Below are 11534 nucleotides of genomic sequence, written 5' to 3'. Positions count from 1 at the left end.
AAAAATTGAATGCTTTGCTAATATTGACTGGGTTGGGTTCCCAGATGACAGAAAATCCACCTCTGGTTACTGTACAACTATTGGGGGTAATCTAGTCACCAAGAGAATAAAAAAGCAAAATGTTGTGGCTAGATCGAGTGCGGAAGTGAAATATCAAGCTATGACACTTGCAATAAGTTAATTATTATGGCTAAAATCATTAATGACTCAATTTGGGTTCCAGATAACCATGCCTATATAGCTTCATTGTGACAATCATGCAGTTATCCATATTACGACCAATCCAGTCTTTCAAGAGAGAACCAAACACATTGAGATAGACTATCATATCATATGAGAAAAACTTCAAGCTAGAATGATATCTATGTAATATATCCCTTAAAAGAATCAATAGAAAGACATCATCACAAAGGTTGTTGTTGCCATCATATGAAACCGAATAGTTCTTCCTAAAGGGTTCTGATTGTTCCCCCCGGAATCTGGAAGCAATTTGGTTACAAAATCCTTAATTCAACAACCACCTGAGGCACACAAGCACCTCCTATGGATAATCAAAGCTGTCTACCGGCGGCAGTGGTGACAATAGGCAAGTATGGCGTCTTCCTCATGATACACGACACAACTCAGTATACAAAACACATAGCGATAAACACGAACATCGCGTTATATCCCATGACTACAAGTTACAGACCTAGTCCCCTGGCAGGATTAAAAATCCTCTAAAATAGTATAGGAGACGCCAGGAGGACGTCCAGTACAAGGGCCTGCATCGAATTGAAACGCACGTATCGGCTGTGTTACGACGAAGACACAAATCCGAGCATAATAAATCCTTAATCCGAGAGTATATTCACCACGAAGCATACAAACCACATAGAAAACGCAATATGGGCATAAATAACAGTAAATCAACAGAAAAACACAAAAGACAATGATCTTACGTGGTTCGGCGACAACCTACTCCACGGGAGGGGACGAGAATCCACTAAACGGAAAGAGGTGAAGCTTTGTGGCTTCAAGCATACAAAATTGAGCTCCTACACAACGTCAAGCTCCGATTTCTCCCTCGACGAACCCCTTCTTTCTCTGCGCAGAGAATCCCTAAATCCCGTCGTATCAACCTCTTCTCCTCCTCAAAACCCCAAAATCAGAGAACTCCCGATTTAATCCCGTAATCGGGTCCCAACGCGGATCCGAACCGGGTAATCGGGTCGAGTTGGTTAATCGGATTCAAGACACCCGATTAACAAATCTCCACCTTGGCTTGAATTCGATTACTTATCTCTGAAAAACTGAGCCTGTCTATCGCCATCTCCACCTTGCCTCCTAGGGCATCTGAATTGAGCAGCATCACTACCCGTGACAACTTCACGGTAGTTAGAGGGCTCTGGAAACTTAACGGTCTCTCACAACAACGACTCCCTGCTGCCTCTACTAGTAACACATGGAAAACCTCACTGCAATCTCTGCCTGCAACCACTGCTGCCTCTGCCTGCAGCCACTACTGCCTCTGCCTCTGCTTCTGCCTGCAGCCAATGCTGCATCCGCCTGCAACCACTAGAAGACTTCCCTACTGCAATGACTCCCTCTAGAATCAACGACTCTCAGTCCTCTGGCAACAGCGAGTGCATGACTCCAGCCTCTATCAATGGCGAGTCTCTACGACTCCAGCCTCTAGCAACGGCGAGTCTCCACAACTCCAGCCTCTGGCACCGGCGAGTCTCCACAACTCCAGCCTCTTGCAATGGCGAGTCTCCACGACTCTAGCCGCTGGCAACGACGAGTCTCCACGACTCCAGCCGCTGGCAACGACTAGTCTCCACGACTCCAGCCACTGTCAACAGTGAGTCTCCACAACTCCAGCCTCTGGCAACGACAAATCTCCACGACTCCAGCCTCTGGCAACGACGGGTCTCCACGGCTCCAACCTCTAGCAATGACGAGTCTCCACCACTCCAGCCTTTGGCAACGGCGAGTCTCCACAATGTTCCCAATAGACCGGTCTCTACCACAGGTAATGCATAAGCGACCATGTCGGCGTAACCATACTTATCACCCTCAAACTCCACCTGCTCACTTATATGCCCTAACCGAATATTCCACATACGAGTTGTGTCAAAAAACTGAATCTGAAAATAAGGAACCTACTGCAGTACCTATGACTGTACTGCCCTGAAGCACATAAAAGGTTACCAACCTTTTTCCCTTTCATCACAACCAGTGTCCCTATACAGACCTCCAAAAAACTCCACCTTTAGCTATATATCTGCAACCAAGGTAATCAAGAGAACCTAGAGAAAACGAATCAAACTTCTTAAAAAATTCTCACTATACTGCCATACATTTGATCTGAACCGTTCCAATCCCAAACAGTTTTACAGAGCAAAAATCCCCATCAAAACTATACCACCATCTACCGACTGATATGTCGCAGAAAAAATCCTAGATAGGACACATATGGTAGGAACGGCTCGAATCAAGTATCCACTCACCCTGTGAGTGTGCAGCCCTCAACTGTGAGAACATATTATGAACCATCAGAATGATCTTTAGCAAACCCAGCAAGCCCTTCCTTTTCTTCACTTTTCTCCTTCTCTTTCAATTTTGGACAGTCTCTTACAAAATGACCTGGTTGATGACAATAATAGCACATGCCCCCTTTCCCCTTTGACTTCGTCCTACAACGGCCACTGCCTCCAGAATCCTTATTCTTCGTTCGTCCTTGAATAAACAGACCATCTGCTTACTCCTCACTCCCACTGGTAGACACCTTCTTCCTCAACTCATTAGAGTATAAAGATGCCTTTACATCCTCCATAGAGATGGTATCGTGCCCATGGAGCATAGTCGTAACGAAGTGCTCATAGGATGGGGGTAAAGAGCACGGCACAATCAGTGCTTGATCCTCATCTTCCACGGTAACATCTATATTTCTCAAATCCATAATAATCTTGTTGAACTCATTAAGATGGTCTTTGAGAGATGCACCTTCCTTCATCTGAAGAGTGTAAAGTCGTTGCTTCAAATACAGACTGTTCGTGAGAGATTTAGTCATATAAATACTCTCCAACTTCAACCACAAACCAGCTGCTGTCATCTCATCTGCAACTTCCCGCAAAACCTCATCGGCCAAACACAACTGAATGGAACTGAGAGCTTTGATATCAAGATCCTCCTTGGCTTCTTTTGGCATCGTAGCTGGAAACTTATCCTTTCCATTCAATGCTCTGTGGATTCCTTGTTGTACTAACATGGCATGCATCTTCACGCGCGACAAACTGAAACTCATCTGCCCATCAAATTTCTCTAATGTATACTCCGTAGTCATAATTACCAAAATACCCTCGATCACAAGAAAATGATCAGATTGCTTAAATCTTCTCTCTGGCCTCTCTCATAAACGGAATTTCTTCTCTCTCGTCACTTCCAGAATCCAACTCCGAACAGTGCCAAAAAAAATTTCTTCTTCTTCCCCTCGGCACTGACAGAAACCACCAACTAGTGCCAAAAAAAAATTTCTTCCTCCTCGGCACTGTCAGACACCACCAACCAATGCCAAAAAAAAAAATTTCTTCTTCCACCAACCAATGCCAAAAAAACAAAATTTCTTCTTCCTCCTCGGCACTGTCAGACACCACCAACCAGTGCCAAATTTTTTTTTCTTCCTCCTCGGCACTGACAGACACCACGAACAGTGCCCCCCAAAAAAAATTTCTCTTCTCCTTTCGGCAATTCCAAAAAAAACCACCAAATGGAAGCTCGGGACAGAGACTCTTCCCGTCAACAAAAAACAGAGAGGAACAAACGGAAATCCGGCGCCGCCGTCGGAAAACCTCGCTCTGATACCACTTGTTACGACAAAGACACAAATCTGAGCATAATAAACCCTTAATCCGAGAGTATATTCACCACGAAGCATACAAACTACATAGAAAACACAATATGGGCATAAATAACAGTAAATCAACAGCAAAACACAAAAGGCAACGATCTTACGTGGTTCGGCGACAGCTTACTCCACGGGAGGGGACGAGAATCCACTAAACGAAAAGGGGTGAATCTTTGCGGCTTCAAGCATACAAAGCTGAGATCCTACACAAAGTCAAGCTTCGATTTCTCCCTCGACGAACCCATTCTTTCTCTGTGCAGAGAATCCCTAAATCCCGTCGTCTCAACCTCTTCTCCTCAAAACCCCAAAATCAGAGAACTCCCGATTTAATCCCGTAATCGGATCCCAACGCAGATCCAAACCGGGTAATCGGGTCGGGTTGTTGGATTCAAGACACCCGATTAACAGGCTGAAATTGGGATTCTAAACAACACCGAGATATAGGGCGAAGAAGACAATGAAGCTCACGTAAGGGATGGAGCGATAGAAACTCATTAGAGGGAAAAGGGATTCGAAGACGAGGGCAAGACCAGGGTACTTGATGAACAGGTGGCAGCCGTAATGAATTCCGTTGAAGAAAGGGAGAAGGTAGGCAACAACAGAGATAAGCCTCTCGGTAGGGAGGACTGTCTGATAGGAGATAGAAATGACGGGCTTCGATGAGGCAAGGTGGGGCGAAAAATCCGGGTTGCTGATTGCAACGAATGAGAAATATGGACGGATAGAGTGGGAAACAAAGGAAGCCTGGCGGAGGGTTTCGAAGCTCGTGCGAGGCTAGGGGTGGCATCGAACCAAGCCGAACCCGAATCTGCCTATGTTTGAGCCGAACCTCGTCTCGAGTCTAAAATTGTTATTGAGCTTGAGCCCAAAAAATTTAACCTAAGCTCGAGCTTCAACATACATTTAAAACTTTTCAAAAAATATATATATATAATAAATTGTATATAAAATTATGCATATATTTTACATAAAATTTTGCATAACCTATATATATAAATCATATATAAGATTGGGCATGACCTCTACTTAAAATTGAGCATAATCTATGTATATAATACTTATATAAAATTCGGCATGACCTCTACCTAAAATTAGGCATAATCTATATACATAATACCTCCATAAACACTCCATTAAATTGTCTATACATTCTATAAAAACTCCATGAAATTGTTTATACACTCCATACACTCCATAAAATAGTCTAAATACTCCATAAAATTGTCTATACATTCCACAAACACTCTATGAAATTGTTTATACACTCCATACATTGCATAACATTATGAATAAACTCCATACAATAATCAAACACAATAAAATTAAATGAAATATCACTATCAATTTACAATCACCCAAATAAAAACTATAAGTCCTTTAAATAAAATCCTATTACTATTAGATACTTACTAGAAAATTACAAGAAATATTTTAAATTTTTCTTAGGAAAGTTAAATGGACCTCTTATTGCTTTTTCTATGGAAATAAATAAAAATTAATAATTAATCTAATATATTACTATACTTATCGATAATATTTTAATCAAATAAAATGTCAAACACAAAATTGCTATAAAAATTGCCTCATGCTAAAAGTATTATATCATCAACTGTCAAATACTTATTCAAAATTTTTCTATACTGTTTTCTAGCCCATCTTGGCAAGAAAATCTTACTTAGAAAATTATATGATTTTTTAACAAAAAATTATAATTAGAAAAATATTTTTAAAAAAATGTGGCACTAATGATCCCTATATTTCTACTAAAAATGTCTTTTCAATATTTATTGAAGAAACCACTAATAGTCTTTAGAAATATATTTCTACTAAAATATCTTTTTAATTTCTTCAAGAGCCATGAGGAAGGGACAAAGAATTTTTTTTTTCCTTGTTTATGATCTCGCACGTAGGGGAGGCTTCAAATAAATTATATATAAAATTATGCATACATTTTAAAAAAAAGAATGATAGGGGAGGTTCAGGATTGATTTTCAATAATGGATTAAAATACACCAATATTAATCTTTTTTACTCCAATTGTTGTCTAGCTTGTTTTGTAATTTTTGAATCTGACCATAAATTTACTATGGCCTCCTTAGTGACCCTAGATGAAAATTTATATTTTAGGAAAAATTAGAAATATTTTCCTATGATACATATTCCCCAAAAAACCTTTAAATAAAATCCTATTACTATTAGTGACTTATTAGAAAATTACAAGAAATATTTTAAAATTTTCTTAGGAAAGTTAAATGAACCTTTTATTGCCTTTTCTAGGGAAATAAATCAATATTAATAATCAATCTAATATATTATTATACTTATCGATAAATTTTTAATAAATAAAATGTCAAACACAAAATTGCAATGAAAATTGCTTCATGCTAAAAGTATTATAGCATCAACTATTAAATACTTATTCAAAAATTTTCTATACAGTTTTCTACTCTATCTTAGTAGATAAATCTTACTTAGAAAATTATATGATTTTTAATAAAAATTTTCAATTAAAAAAATATTTAAAAAAAATGAGAAACTAATAGTTCATAGAAACTTATTTCTATAAAATATATTTTTAATTTTTTTTCAAGAGCTAAGGAGAGTTTTAGGAAAAAGTTTTTTTTTTTACTTTATGATCTCGCATGTGCGAAAACATTTTCCCGTGGCGGAGGGGGGATATTATTCCTCCCCTAATTTCTCCCCTGAACTTACTGGTTCTAGTTTTCCGTCGAGACGACGCAGAGGGAAGGGGGTTACAGCGCCGGGGAGGACCTGTCGTCGGGGATGATGGCTGCGACGGAGGCGGCAACAGAATCAGAGGCGACGACGAGGAGAGGGAGAAATCGAACAGACAGCCACAGAGGTAGCCGGCGAGCAACTGTCGATGGTGGTAGAGGCGGCGACAACAGCCGACGGGAGGGGCTCGACAGTGACGAGGGAAGGAAAAATTACCCCCCCCCCCCCCGCTCCCTATCCCGACTTACCTTGAGCCAGCTCGCGAACCGACGAACTGAACCTGACTTCGATCGAGCTCGGCTCGTTAATTTAAACGAGCCGATTTCGGAGCTCGAGCTCGAGAGATAACGAATCGAACTGAGCCGAACTCGAGCCAGCTCGGTTCGAAGCCACCCCTAGTGGGAGGGACAGGCAGAGAAAGGGGAGCGAAGCCATTTTTCCTCGTGAGAGGAGAGAGAGAATGTAGTGTTTCTACCTAGGGTCTTTATGCCCATACAACCTCCATATTTTTTCTCCCTCTTGAGACTAAGCTTTGAAGTCTTTGATGTCACTTTTTAGCCATAACTTAAATAGCCTCCAAATGTGAAAAAACTCTTGCTACAAAGATTTCAGGCTTTCTCACACAATCTTAAAAGTTTTTGCATCCTCTAAAATTGAAAAAGGAAGTAAAAATCTCCTTGTTTTCACTACAGAGTTAAGAATTTGTGAGCTTGCATTTTATTTTATTTTGATTGAATAATAAACTCTCATTGTTAAAGTGTGTGGCTAATGATTTTGAAATCACATTTCATTCAACAATTGTAATTTGATTGCTTGATTAATCCGCTTCCATACAAAACTAATTTTGCAGCAACTATTTGTGTATTTTCTTTTCAAATGAATCATTCATCATTTGAGCTACTAAAAATACAGGCAGAATCATCATAGGACGAGTAGTCATAACTATTGAGATATATTTGACAAACAACACTGGTAGCTATTCGAAAATTACTTAGTAGCTACTCACCATAATTGAGATCCTTAGAGATGACTTTTTATTTTTTTTAACTTCGTGTTTATGTGGTGGACGCTGCTGCATAATAGTAACACACTTGAGGATTCATCATTTCCATCAATCTTCCAATCTTGTTTCTCTTGTTTGATAGAAGGGAAACAGAAGACAACTATTTTTACTGAATTGTTTCATTCTCTATACAGACTCCACCGCACACAGCACACGGCACTCACCACCATTAAAGTGCTCAAACATAAAACCAACCTTCTGATTATCCACACAGACTCCTCTTAATCCTTTTGGCTTCAGTGACATTATAACCTAATTCGCACTAGCCCCGACATGTTCAGTCCTACTGACTGTCACGGTTCCTGAACTTGCTTTCCGCTTCGTCCCGATCATGACATTTTTCGTAGCTGTTATTACTGTAACCGCAGACTTGTTTATGGGCTTCTTTCCAAGAATCAAAAACTCCCGGCTTGGATCCGTGGTGGACAACATAATGATTCGAGTTGCCTGCTTTTTCGTAGCAGTTTCCTGAATATCCATCCACCTGCTCCTTTGCAACCGACCAATCCTTGTACACTCCTGGGTTATGACCCTTGTGTACAATATATTCCGATTTTCCTTCCCCTCTTCCCGCCATCCTCTACTCAAATCAAACACTGAAAACCTTATAAATATCAGGCAAGTCAGTACTAGTGAAAAATAATGCAATTAATTAATAAAATTACTGGGAATCGAGTTGATAAGTTAATTAAAACACATCATCGATCCTTCCATGTTGAGACTATGGATGAAGACGACTGGTTGGTGAGATTTTCAGAATAAGGAATTGCGTTTCCACAACAAATTAAACACAGTTAGCTTCTTTTGGGACAACAAGGTTCTAATTTTAATTGGGGTCAAGAGAAAGAATGGTTTGCTTCTGCCTTTGATCAGGAAAGTTTTCCTCTCAAAGAACTCTTAATTCTTTGAGGGCGCACCTGATTACGTTATGTAATTGCAGATTAGATAAAACAAAAACAAAAAACAAAAATGACATTATGAGAAGAAGAAAAATAATGAGAGAGGGACTGATGGGAGATAAGACGAAGAAAGCCTGGATGACCAATGGGGAGAGATTACCTGCGGAATCTCAATCGCCGCAAACTCGACACGACTTTGCATGATATTTCTCTTGCTATTCTCAAAATTTCCTTATGTTTTGCATTGTTAAGAAATGCTAGTAAAATTGAGACAAAAATTTTGAGAGTCTCTAGTAAGTTCTCTGACTCATTACCCTATATAAGATAACATTTTCAAAACGTTGAACCCACTACACTGCCACTACTCATTACCCTATATAACATAACATGTTCAAAACGTTGAACCCACTACACTGCTACTACTTTTTTTTAAAAAAGATGTATTAATAAAACAAGTGCTTACCTAAACAAAAGACAGATTCATAGAGTTCAACTCTTTCTTCGTTTAAATCAGAACTATCAATTTCAGAAATCCAATTCAATATATTTCTGATCCTTTTAAAACATACGAAGTATCATCTTTAGAATCCGACTGTAATCCAAAATCAGTCGACTAACTTTAGAGGTTCAGTTTGGATATTCACCTATGTATGTCTAAAATGTACAAACCTGAAAATTTAGAAGCCAAACAACTTCAATCTATTTCAGACCCTCAATTCAATAACTTTCCTCATAACCCACTAATTATAAACCAGTCAATAGAAACATGAAACTCTGGAAGTTCAACCAATGGTTAATCTACTCAACCTTTCAATTTCAGCGACTCCTCCCTTATATCCAATTAACCACACACTAGATCAATCAGAACATAAAATCACAGAATTTTAAACAGCATTTAATCTACTCAAACCTCCCCATTTTATCACTTCTTCCTCCATGTTCAACTATTCATGCATATCACCTAACAGAAGTATGATATTCCAGGAATTAACTACTTTAACCTAACTCAGGTCACAATTTTCTATAACCCACCTCCATATTCAGGTAGTCATATCTAAATTGAATAGAATCATGAAGTTTCCAAATACTAATTAATTCAAATCCACTTTACACCTTTAATTTCAACAATCCATACCCCCTACTCAATTAATCATTCTTAAGTTGAACAACGACCTGCAATTCCAGCAATTAAAACAGCACCCATCATTCTCAGACCATCACCTTCAGTGATTCATACTCCATATTCAAATTATTATGCCAAAATCAAATAGAGATATGAAATTCCAAAGTCAACGAATAAACAATCCAACTCCGACCTTCAATTCCAGAAATCCATACTCGATATTAAACTAACTATGCTTAAATTGATAAAAAAATATGAAATTTCAGCACTTAACTCCACACCCATCTATCCTTGATCTTCTATGTCAATGCTTCCTACTCCTTACCCAATTAACTATGCCAAAATCAAGTAAAGACATCAAATTACAGAAATCAATAAATTAAATATCCAATCAGACCTTCAGTTCCAGAAATCTATACTCAACATTCAACTAGCAATGCTTACATTGCTCAAAAGTATGAGATTTCAGCAATTAAACCCACACCCATCTAACCTATATTTCCAATTTCAATGCTTCTTACTCCTCACTCAATTAACTATGCCAAAACCAAGTAAAGATATCAAATTCCAGAAATCAAATCAACTAAACATCCAACTGAGACCTTCAATTCCACATACCCACAACTTCAGAGTTCTTCCAAGCCCAACCCGTAATGATTTTTTTTTCTTTTGGGAACCCACTCCATGCATTCGAATTGATTATTTTCAGAACCCTTCCAGAAATAAAACTTACACTAAATTAGCAAGAATAGAACTATAGATGAATGTAGAAAAGAGAAAATGAAACAGCCATAAAGATTCCCACAAAACTGGGGGGTCTTGCATGGTCCAACAGCACCTGTAATTTCAGATCCCAAAACTAAATGTACAGATCTTATAAGTAACTAAAAGCCCTCAATTAACTAAACCCACCTGTATGAGACCAGATTTCAAACATCTCATGGGCACAGAGCAAAATGAAACGGTATAAAAAACCTTCCAATTTCGAAAATTTCACATAGATTGATAGAATTTAACTATTAGAACCCAAATAAGGCATGCAATTTAATGAAATTGCTGGAAGTTTACATCTCAGCAAGCACCTGAGGGAAACAAGACAAAACAGAAAATAATTTAAACCCCAAAAGAGAACATCTCGAGATTCGTATGGAAAACCTTAAATCTGGAAATATTTTTTTCACCATAACCTTAAATCAGACCTCTTAGAAATTTTGTCTCGGTACATTGACAAAGTCCAAGCCCTAATAATCATAAACCAAACGTAAAGCCCTTCGATCCAGTACTAAATCGCATCGATTGAGAAAATAAACCAAGAGATGATGAGAAGAAAGAGAAAAAACGATAAAAAAAAAAGATGAAGGGGAAAAATAGAAAACAGTATGGGTAACCAGAAATCGAACTTACCCTTCTCTTTTCCTCACTTTCTCCTCCCTCGTCGCCTCCTCTTCTTTCCCTCTCTCGCTCTCGTTCTCTCTCTCCCACTTTTTTTCCCACACTCTCTCTCAACTTCTCCCTTCTCTATATATGTTTCGTTTTTTACTAAATTCCCCCTAAACCCTAAACCCAAAGGTGTTCGGGGGGCGCTAGGCGGGGGTGTTAGTGCACTTTGTAATCGAACGGGGAAACTTGGAGGGAAAGTGAAGTATTTTTCCTAGGAAAAATGAGAGGGAAAGTATTTATTTGTATTAGTGTGTGTAATGAAAAATACAGTGTAAAACTTGTTTGTGTTAGTGTGTACAATGTAAAGTACTTATTTGTGTTAGTGTGCACAATGGAAAGTGTGGTGTAAAGTGTAGATAAATTATTTGTTAAATAAAATATTTT

At 38.6% G+C, this 11534-nt stretch overlaps 1 long non-coding RNA gene and 1 pseudogene across 1 annotated transcript; both read right to left on the bottom strand.

Moving 5' to 3' along the window:
* Window positions 1–551: 551 nt before the first annotated feature.
* On the bottom strand, window positions 552–7187 carry LOC137945799 (protein TIC 20-II, chloroplastic-like; annotated as a pseudogene).
* Window positions 7188–7730: 543 nt separating this feature from the next.
* LOC137944732 (uncharacterized) lies at window positions 7731–11314 on the bottom strand. Its single transcript, XR_011110843.1, has 2 exons — window positions 11115–11314; window positions 7731–8284 (listed from the first exon to the last, which is right to left on the bottom strand). It is a non-coding gene; the product is annotated as an uncharacterized lncRNA (long non-coding RNA).
* Between the last annotated feature and the right edge of the window lie 220 nt (window positions 11315–11534).

Source organism: Aristolochia californica, unplaced genomic scaffold, assembly GCF_029961685.1.
Source record: "Aristolochia californica isolate CCGP_79_NKW_82.1479 unplaced genomic scaffold, dmAriCali1.0.hap1 SCAF_1, whole genome shotgun sequence".
NCBI classification, from domain to species: Eukaryota; Viridiplantae; Streptophyta; class Magnoliopsida; order Piperales; family Aristolochiaceae; genus Aristolochia; species Aristolochia californica.
The sequence above is the reverse complement of the archived record's forward strand: the minus strand, read 5'-3'. Positions and strand labels throughout refer to the sequence as shown.